This window comes from Schistocerca cancellata, chromosome 9, assembly GCF_023864275.1.
Source record: "Schistocerca cancellata isolate TAMUIC-IGC-003103 chromosome 9, iqSchCanc2.1, whole genome shotgun sequence".
NCBI classification, from domain to species: Eukaryota; Metazoa; Arthropoda; class Insecta; order Orthoptera; family Acrididae; genus Schistocerca; species Schistocerca cancellata.
Window position 1 is genome coordinate 154,581,115 of NC_064634.1, and position 10,701 is coordinate 154,591,815.

Consider the following 10,701-nt stretch of genomic DNA (forward strand, 5'->3'; position numbering starts at 1 on the left):
TGAAGCGCTAGTAACACGTACTTTTCTCTATACTGAACGCTGCCAGTCTTTGTAATATCCCCCCCTTTTCCGAACCTATAAATGCAATGAAGATACTTACATACTATTTGTCCTGTAAGATTATCCGTAGCCTTTAGAAGCTATGTTTTATAGCAAGTAGATCGAAACAGGAAAACAAAGCAGTGTTTTCGCTGGCATGAAAGAAAATTCTTTGTAAATCGTAGTAAAAATTGTTGGATCTGAAAATTCCCTAAATATTACGTTACTATATGCATGCGTTTGCAAATGTAAGAGTAAAAACTCTCAAAGAAGAGAATAAAAATTTTAGCAGAGCGTGGTTTCGATCCACGGACCTCTGGGTTATGGGCCCAGCACGCTTCCACTGCGCCACTCTGCTCTCTGTGTCATAAGTGCCCAAAAGAATGTTACTATACATTTCACACACGTAAGATTAAATGCGTGATGCCAAGTATTTCTTAGCAGTGAACGTCGATCGTCTGTCGCTTGCAGCTAGAAATGTTTTCGCAGTCGCCTCAATATGTAACTGCGAGATGTACACGAATGACACTGCACTCCATGATGGCGGCGGCGTACGAAATCCGTTGCCCCGCTACATGCCGCCAGCTAACAAATTTCCAGCGCCCTGGTACGGTATTTTAAACAACAAAGACACATTTCTCGTCATTTACAATAACGCTTCAATAAGAGTTTCGAAAAATCACAATTTTTGCAATATTGATATCACAAATGCCAGTGATTATTTTCTACCCTAATTAATTATTTCCTGAGTAACCATACACTTTCATGAATGTAATAAATCTGCCGCCTATCCATATGTACATTGGGCCTGTATAATCATCTAAATGCTTTTACTTTTCTCAAACTGTCTTTTTTCACTTTCTCTGCCCCCGTTAACGATGCGTGAACTGCAGACTGGATGCTTACCGGTAGATTCAATGCCTAAAAATGTTCTTATAGATATTTATGGTTGCTTACGAATAAGTTCTAGGAAATTGTCTTTTCTTGTCGGTTTATACATTGACTTTGTAGTTCGTCATTCACTGTCATGTCTTGCAACTTTCTCTAACTAAGTAGACCTACCGGTAAAAATGATTGAACTGGACTTATTTGCCTGTAGACAACTGTTGTATAAAGCATCGTCATTTGTTACATAATTATACAGTTGGTCACACAAATTACACAAAAGGTAGATACAAAATTCTACAGGTGGTTATACAAATGATTATACAAATGGTTAACATGTATAGATATTATGAAATAAATATTGCGTATCTTGTACTCATCCATAATTAATTTCGTTGCACAGACAAATTTTGTTGTATGTCATAAGTTACAATTTTGTTACCTCACAGTCACATTTTGAATAAAAGGGCATCAAGTTTTGTTGTATAAAAGAGCATCATATTTTTGATTGTATAAAAATCATATTTCTCATTATATGAAAGAGCATTATTTTTTTCATTATGTATAAATTCACTTGTAGTATAGAATGCTTTCTCTTCAGCCTCGACTCTACCACCATTTTAAATTTATTTTAATGCAATTCCTTTGTGCTATGTGACATAGTGTTAAAATGTTTTGCCAGCATGTACAAAATAATTTTGCACTTTATTCAAATGCGTCCAAGGAAAGTCTAATAAGTTTCTGTTTCTGGTTTCATATGAGTGCACATCTGACCTGCTTTCATACATGGAGGCATTCTGTTTGGCTTTCATAAATGCTTTCAGTATGTATAGCCTGGGGACACTAAGTATTTTGTGCTCAATAAAGTACTGTCTGCAAGAAGTTAACTTGCTGAAACCAAAAATACATCTAATGGCTTTCCTCTGCCAGAGGAAGACATTGTTTGTCCCAGCAGAGTTTCCCCAAAGAAGTATTCCATAATGCAAATGTGTATGGAAAAAGACATAGTATGCTACAAGCATGCACTCCTTAGCAATTGAAGTGCTGTCCATGTTTTGTGTAATAGTCCCTTTTAAAAGTGCTTACAGATATTACTGTTACATTATTAAATTGATCCCAGATTTGGTTTTACCTAATATTAGTTTTTGATACTTCTTTGCTCACACATGAAGCTTCAGACAAGTCATGTCCATGTGGTATGTTCGCTGTGGTGCCATTTGTATGTGTGAGTCTAGCTAGTGTTCTTTTTAGGGCACAGGTTGCATCAGATGCTTGATGTTTGCTAATATCGTTTGATCCTCCAACTAAAACAACAAAATCTTTAGTAGATCATTCAGGGAAGTCAGTTTTACCCACAACATTACTCAAAGAGGCTCCAGGTTAGTTGAGTCATTCAACACTGCACTTAATATAATGGACATACCACGACCGTGGCTGTCTGAAAGAATCCTCATTTTGTGTTTGCTCACAGACTTTGACACACGACATTTTAAATTCAAAGAACTGGATTCTTGCTTTTCGTTTGTTTTGCAGTTGTTTCCAGTCATTTGACACTTTTGATTCGTTGTTTTCAGATTTAGTTAACGCTTGAAATCTATTTTTTAAAGGGGGAAAGTTGCTTTCATAGTCTTTGATCTTCTTTGTGAATATTCTTTTCCTCAAAACATATTGCTAAGGCATAACATCGTTACATGTTTGAACAGCTATTTCACTGTTGAGAGTATGTTTGTTATTCCTGAGAATACAATCAGCAACACTAACCTGTTCCTTTAGTTTCGTGTTCTCTAACTGGAGAGCTTTAGTAGCCTCTTGTAACGATGAAATAACTTTCATAAAGTTCATTTCTTCCAGTATATTAATAATTTTTACTTATGGATCGTCTGACAGCAACTGAATAAAACACAATTTTAGTGCCATACGCGTTTCGCCTTTATTTGCTGCAAGGCATCATCAGTGGCCTGGAATATGTACATATGTTAGCTATTTTATTTACATTTTTGTCATTGTGCCTATAGGTTATAAACAGTTCTGGTGGTTGGTATTTCCTATTAAGTAGTAATGTTTTGAACTATACTTACAGGTTGCGTGGACAATTTCCTACATATTACGCTCCTGTTGCATTTTTGGTGTTGTTCTTCTTCTTATGAACGCCAATTTGCGGTTTTTTTCGCCATTCCACAACACTGTGCACAGAACGCTTGTTTTAAAGCAATGTTTTGGTTTCTGTTGACGACTGTCAAATGTTTTTGCCAAAGATCGAATGTTATTGCCAAACTTATGAGTGTAACTATTGAAGTATCTGTGGTCTGTTCGTGTATGCATTTGTGTGTGTGCGTTTGTGTATGTGTATGTGTGTGTGTGTGTGTGTGTGTGTGTGTGTGTGTGGGTGTGTGTGTGTGTGTGTGTGTGTGTGTGTGTGTGTGTGTTTTTTTGGTGTGATATATATTTTTTGTGCTGTGTGTGTGTGTGTGTGTGCGTGTGTGTGTGTGTCTCCAGATGATGTGGGGAGAATTCTCTTTCTTTTTTTGTTTTTTTTTGTTTTTTTGTTTTTTTTATTATTTTTTGTTTTATGTTATCATTTCCTTTACTAAGTGTAGTAGGGAGCCTGTGCTGATGTGTGTTTGTTCATTTATCACATGTTTGTTTTCTGCTATAGCTTTCTGGATGTGGAAGTTTTCTTGCATTTGTATAAGATGTTTGTCATGGTTGCTTATTCTCATTATTTTCATTTCTTGTTCCATGTTTGTAGGATGATGGTTGTAGTGTTTTAAATGCTCTGCAAATGTGGAATGGTTTGTTTCATACTTCCAACATCTGATATGTTCTTTGTATCTTGTTTGAAAATTCCTGCATGTCATGCCTATGTATACTGCATCACAACTTTGACATTCAAGTTTATATATTCCTGATTATTGGAATTTGTCTCTCTTGGTAGCTGGCTGACTTAGGTGTGACTGAAGGGTTTGCCCAGGCTTATATGCTATTTTGAAGCCCTGTCTCTTTAGGATGTTTGCAACTCTGTGTGTTAGTTTATGTGTGTAGGTCATGGTGTACCATCTGGTTCTTTTCTGTGTGGTGTTGTCATTGTGTGTGTTTGTTGAGTGTGTTTGTAAGTTTTCAGCTTGTGAGTTCTTTTGTATTGTGGAACTGTTGTGTTTATTTTTTATTTGTGTTTTTATTTTTTGATTGAGCTTGTGTACCACATGTCATACCCGTTGTTCCTAGCTATTTGTATGATTGTACTCATTTCTTGTTCATAGTTTCTCTTGCTGAGTGGGATTCTGTTTAATCTATGTTGTAAGTAGGCTGTTTATGTTTTCTTTATGTAAGTTTGCTGTTTATGTTTTTTTTATTGGCAACGTTACGTAGCACTCTGTATGAAAATCACTGGCTGTGCTGTGTGCAGTATGTGGCTAGTTTGCATTGTTGTCTGCCATTGTTGTCATGAACTGCTATAGCTGGATGCGAACAGCGCGTAGCGCTGGGCAGTTGGAGGTGAGCCGCCAGCAGTGGTGGACGTGGGGAGAGAGATGGCGGAGTTTTGATAATCTGTAAGACTGAATGTCAATTATGAATATTAAGGTAAATACATTGTTTGTTCTCTATTAATATCTTTCATTTGCTAACTATCCCTATCAGTAGTTAGTACCTTCAGTGGTTTGAATCTTTTATTTAGCTGGCAGTAGTGGCGCTCGCTGTATTGCAGTAGTTCGAGCAACGAAGATTTTTGTGAGGTAAGTGATTTCTGAAAGGTACAGTTTAATGTTACTCAGGGCCATTCTTTTGCAGGGATTTTTGATAGTCAGATTGCGTTGCGCTAAAATTATTGTGTGTCAGGTTAAGCACAGTCTTGTACAATTATTCTAAGTGGACATTTCATATGTAAAATTGTTCAAAGGGGACGTTTCATATGGCGACCCTGCCAGGATACCTCACTGGAATCTTCTGATTTTTTCTTGTAGTTTGTGTATTTAGTGTAGCTTTTGTTTATTGCTAGCGCGTAATTGTAGAGAGAATCTCCTTTGTAGTTGCAGTCTTTCATTGTTGTAATGTAAAACAGTTGTGGCATGCATGTAGATTTGCAACAAGTATTTCGCAGCTGCGCTTGTAATTAACTACATATTATTTTCAGTGCTATGTTAATGTGTTCTCTTATTTTTGCTATTCAAATTGTGCTTTTCTGTGTTATCGTGTGAAATATTGTCACAATAATGGCGTGTGAAAAACGTAACACTCGGCTCCAAAGTAAAATGAGAAACGACAGTGAAGACGAAAGCAATGTGTTAGTGCCACTGTGTAATGAGTTAACTAATGTTCAAAGTAGTAATTTGGTAACTGTGCATAGGGAAATGGAGCGGGCGTCAAACAATGGCGTAGACAGTCGAACAGGTAGTGAACAGGGAAGCATTATCGATCGATCGGTCGGCAACAGCTCGCCTCAGGAATCCGAAATGATAGGACACAATTTTGCAAATACTGTAGATTCAGGTTTTGCGTCCTCACCGTCTTCTCAAATGAGTCAAGACACATTTTCTGCTTGTCAAAATGTGAATGTTGCTGGTGCAAATGCACTGCCGAAAAGCGTAGAGGAACAGATTCCAGACACTAATGCATTGTTATTACAATTAATGCAACAAATGGGACAAAATCTCCTAAAGTTAGACACAATGGAACAAAATCTTAAAAAGTTAGACACAGTGGAACAAAATCTGCAAAAGTTAGACACAATGGAACAACACCAGAGACAAACACAGCAACAGTTAGACACAGTGGAACAAAATCTTAAAAAATTAGACACAATGGAACTAAATCAGAGACAAACACAGCAAAAGCTTCAAAAGTTAGACACCACACTTGAACAAACACGTGAAGATTTAACTACTGAGTTACATAACATTGAATCGAAATGTCAAAAAGTCTGTAATGACGTAAAAACACAAATTTGTGAGCATTTTCAGCCTATTTTTTCGCGGCATGAAAATGCATTACAGAATCACGAAGCAGCCATAAAATAACTGCAAACTATTGTTCATGAAAATCATGAGACCTTGCAAGCTAAAATGGACTCAGTTGCATCTACCGATTCGGTTACGCAACTTGCAAAAACTCAGGAAAACTTAAAGGACACAGTAGAAAGACACATGGGGGAAATTGGTTCATTATCAGAGAAAGTAGCCGAACTTTCGGATCAGGTCACTAACTTATCTACAAAGGTAGATGATGATCTGAATGACACAAGACCCGTAGCCTTCACTGACACAGAAGAGTATGAACAAATAAGAAAATTCAAACAAAATCAGAATCAAATTAATACGCAATACAAAAGAGAAATGCGGGAAGTACAAGATCAGCTGACACAGGTAATACAAGAATTACGTATTTCAGAGGACACTCGCGCCCCAATAAGGGAAGAGGGACATAGAAATACGGAACAGCCACAAAATAATAACACAGAGCATTTCGGTAATTATGAAAGGAATTGGCAAGGTGCACCGAATTTTGATATGGAACCGCCGACACGACGTAACAATGACCGATATGTGACTCGCCGACACGATGATTTTGACTATAAGCTGTTCATTACTACACGTAAATTCAAAACATTCAAGAATTCTGCCAACGACATTCATCCACAAGCGTGGCTCCATCAATTCTCTCATTGTTTTCCTCCCAACTGGTCATTAGAACACAGATTAGAATTTATGTGTGGCTATTTGGAGAATGAACCAGCTGTAAGAATGCGATCGGTCATTCACGATTGTCACAGTGAAGGAGAATTTTACCATGCGTTCCTCTCAGCATATTGGTCACAAGCTACACAAGATCGCGTAAAACATAGCATCATGATGATGAAACACTTTGAACAATCTGAATTTTCCAGTCTTGTCAAATATTTTGAAGACATGTTGCACAAGAATCAATACCTGTCAAACCCATACAGCCCCTCAGAACTCATCCGCATTTGCTTAATCAAGTTACCTGAACACTTACGGCATATTATTTTAGCAGGACGTTGCAAAGACGACATTGAAGCTTTTCAGGGACTGTTACAAGAACTGGAAATTGACACAGACAGTCGCGGGATGCGAAAACAGGAAAACAATCATTACAGGTCACATCCGTCACAATTCCGTGACGACAGAAACAATAAATGGCCACGACAAACCTATTCTTACAACGTAAATCGTGACCAAAACAGACACCACCCATATGACAACCACTGGCAGAGTAATAGTTACAGGGAAAGATCACCTTTCTGCGGTAATGACTATCACAGAGACAATCAGAGAAACAGACAATATGGGAACCAAAATAACTATTATCAAGGGAGACAGAATAACTTTAGACGCAACGGTCCAGCGCGTAGTTACGATTCTGGGAGAAATTCTCCACCACGTGACCGACAAGAAAGAAACTATGGAATCTACCGACATGACGACAGACGATATGATCGTAACGACAGACCTGAATTGCATCAGAACTGGCGAGTTTTAAACAGAGCTGGGCCCTCTGGGCAAGGCGAATTTGTGGAAGTTAGGTCTCCAAATCCCAATAACGGCGCGCGCCAACAAAGAAACAGACAATGACTTGCACCGCAGGCTGCCGCGTGCGCCGGCTGGCTCCGAGAAAAATAACATTGACGCTAACCTGAGCAAAATTCCAGTATTCTTTACCGACGTATACCACATGTTAATTGCGTTAAAGTTGAAACTCTGCTTACTAGGAAGAGTAAAGGTTTACACCACATTTCTCATGTAAAACCATTTATTGACAGATAATCTGCTTTTTAACTTAGTCTTCGCAATTTTCACTTCACGCTACTTGTACAATTTGTCACACTGAGAAACTGTTAACATGCAATATTTTGGTTTGCTTACGAGTGGATTCTGGATTTGAGGTGCTTTATGTGACATACCAGATGACACAGTGGTTAGTTTATGTGACAGCTACACGATTATATCACGATGTTACTAATGAGTGACAATTTACAATGTCGCTTTTGCGGTGTATCTGTTTTATATCTGCACAGTTTTTTCTGAATTCTTCTATAAAGTGAGACATGTTTTAGTGGTGACTTTTGTGGTGTAGCTACAAGGAGACAACCTTTTCTGTAGCACAACAATACGTTACAGCACAGTACTTTCTTCATCACGGCAATAAGCGTAATAAGTAAGATATCTATACGCAAAGCATTTCACTTTTGTGTATCATGAGGTAAGTACATTGACTTCTGCAGAACTTAGCTTTCGGATGACAATAACTACGACACTTCCCAGAGATTATCTTACAGCAAGACGCACATTTAGCGCTACAGGACACGTATTTGAGTGATTAATTTTGTACTTAAAACATTTATTTTTAAAGATTTTTGAATTACAAAGAAAGTTTTTCGTGATACATTTCATTCCATTGCTGTAATCTGTAACACCTGAGGGTATAATTACAATAAACCTCAGGGGGGTACACGCCTACTTTGTGTACCATGTGTTTGGCAAGCACAAGGAGCCCTAGCTAATATGGTATTTGCTTATACAACTTTACACATCGGTACCATATTTCTCTAACACATAAATTACACACCTATCTGATCATTTAACAGAGAAACAAACATCCTTTTACTACGTCAGTGACACATGTTTACGCAATTACAGAGTTGGATTACTTCACACTTAAGAAATTGTACTTTGTCTGTACTTTGTGCACTGTTCATATTTTTTTGGAACCATTGTGATACTATGAGAGCTTTGAATGATGTATTTGGTAAGGGAGTATGATTTTAAAGTACGTTTGAGGCAGATGACACCTTTGACATGAACAGAGAATTTTATTAGGTTTTGAAATTATTGGAGGAAGCTACGACGATTTTGAGATTTGACTGAGGTTTTATGATGTTATTTTTACGACGACGATGTGTATTATGCTGCTGATGTATGTTTATGATCAATAAGCTAATGCTATATGAGTTATTTGATTATGCTATGTATCTGTTATGATGAAATATGAAAAAAGTGTCGACGAATAAGGTAAGGAGTAATGAATAGTGGTTAGGGACTCTTGACTTGTGAAAAAGGATGTTGGAAACCAAGAATCGTACTTTGAGAGTTATGAAATGTGTGTGTAAATGCGTGAATGTATCACAATGCAAGCGAAAATTTTTTGGACACTGTCATATCAATAGCATTTTGTTTCTACAGATTTGTACCGCAAATTCTTGACCTGTGTAATATTTTTATATGAGACTGTCACTGTAGCGGAAACTGCTGTCGTAAATATTTCCGTAAGAAAGTTAAGTGACCACCTGTACATAATGCGACGTGGGGACCCAGGTGTGTCAGACACCTGGAGAACAAGCCTTTTCAGACGCTCAGGTAGAAAAGAAAGCCATTAGGGTGTGCCAGAGGCACAGGTGGAAGAGAAGGACAAAGAGAGGCCTACACCACTGTTAATGACATTCCTTTGTAGAGGGCATCGCTAATGCGACACGCTCGTTACTTGAAAACATATGATTTTTGTAATGTGTTGTGGGCACACAGCTGTGTCAAACACCTGGAGAATAAGCCATTAGGATGTGCCTTTCATCGCTAATGCGACACCCTCATTACTTAAAAATTTATGATATTTACTGAAATGCCTAACAAAATGACAAGAAATATTTTTACATCTGCACACCTGATTATGACAAGAGTCTTTGTACGAGAGTTGAGAGCCATTAACTTATGAAATGAAATGTCACATGACTACTGAATGATATTTTTATGCTTTGGTTTGCGTAATTGCTTATTTCATTTGATATCTGGTTTCCAGCTGTGTTGCAGCATTGCTTTTATAAAATAAAATGCATTTGCTAATGTGAACACTTTCTGTCAACAGATCTATTAAATAATTATTTTATGATCCACATTCTTTAAAAAGGAGCACTTGGAAAGGAAAGAACAATACGAAGGAACTTGTAACAGTAAAACATAATTTTCTTTTCAAGTACATGGTAATATTTTTTTACAATCAGTTGTTGTGGTGCACCACTTTAATTACATAGACATTAAGATGTGAATAGACATTTCCCTTGTCTGCATTGTTGTTTTTCCTGTAATATTTTTTCTGCTTGCGCTATGTCATGTTTAGGTATAAGTTGCTGCTGTTTGCCAAGCATAGTGTTATTGAATTTGACTTTTGCTAATTTATGCTGCTAGCTTTGCCAATTTGCATTTTTTGTCATTTCTGTTTGTGTTGATTTGTTGTGATGCTGCATTGCCTCGTCCCTTGGTATATATATCTGAGCTCAGTAGATTTAAGTTAGCTTAAGAGGGGGTAGACTATATAAGAAACTGACTATGGAGAATAGGTAAAGAATGCATTGCGAAGAGAGATTTGGGCCCCAATGAGTATTGTACAATCAGAAATAATTATTTTGAAAGAAATATGAATAGAATACAGGAACGAGGTATAGGTAGGATTTTCTTGGAAATAAATGATGAGGTAAGCAATGTGTGAACATATAAATACAGAAAGCATGCTTACATAGGATTTTTTTTTTGGTGGAAGCAAAGGTTGAAAGAAGACGAACAATCTATGGAATGAAGGGAGATCTCCGAGCAAAATACTGCAGTAAAACAAACCCTGTCCTTTCCTCTTTGCTGCTTTTTCCCAATATGTAATTGTGTGTTGTCCTTTCCTTTTGTGCTATCCCACTATGTGTTTGTGTACCCTTGTGTATTTCCTGTCCTTATGTGTTTAGCTGATGACAGCTATGTTGTAGAATTTTTCTAATACTCTGTT

At 37.3% G+C, this 10,701-nt stretch overlaps 1 non-coding gene across 1 annotated transcript; it reads right to left on the bottom strand.

Moving 5' to 3' along the window:
- Positions 1 to 325: 325 nt before the first annotated feature.
- Trnam-cau (transfer RNA methionine (anticodon CAU)) lies at positions 326 to 397 on the bottom strand. The gene has a single exon. It is a non-coding gene; the product is annotated as a tRNA-Met (tRNA).
- Between the last annotated feature and the right edge of the window lie 10,304 nt (positions 398 to 10,701).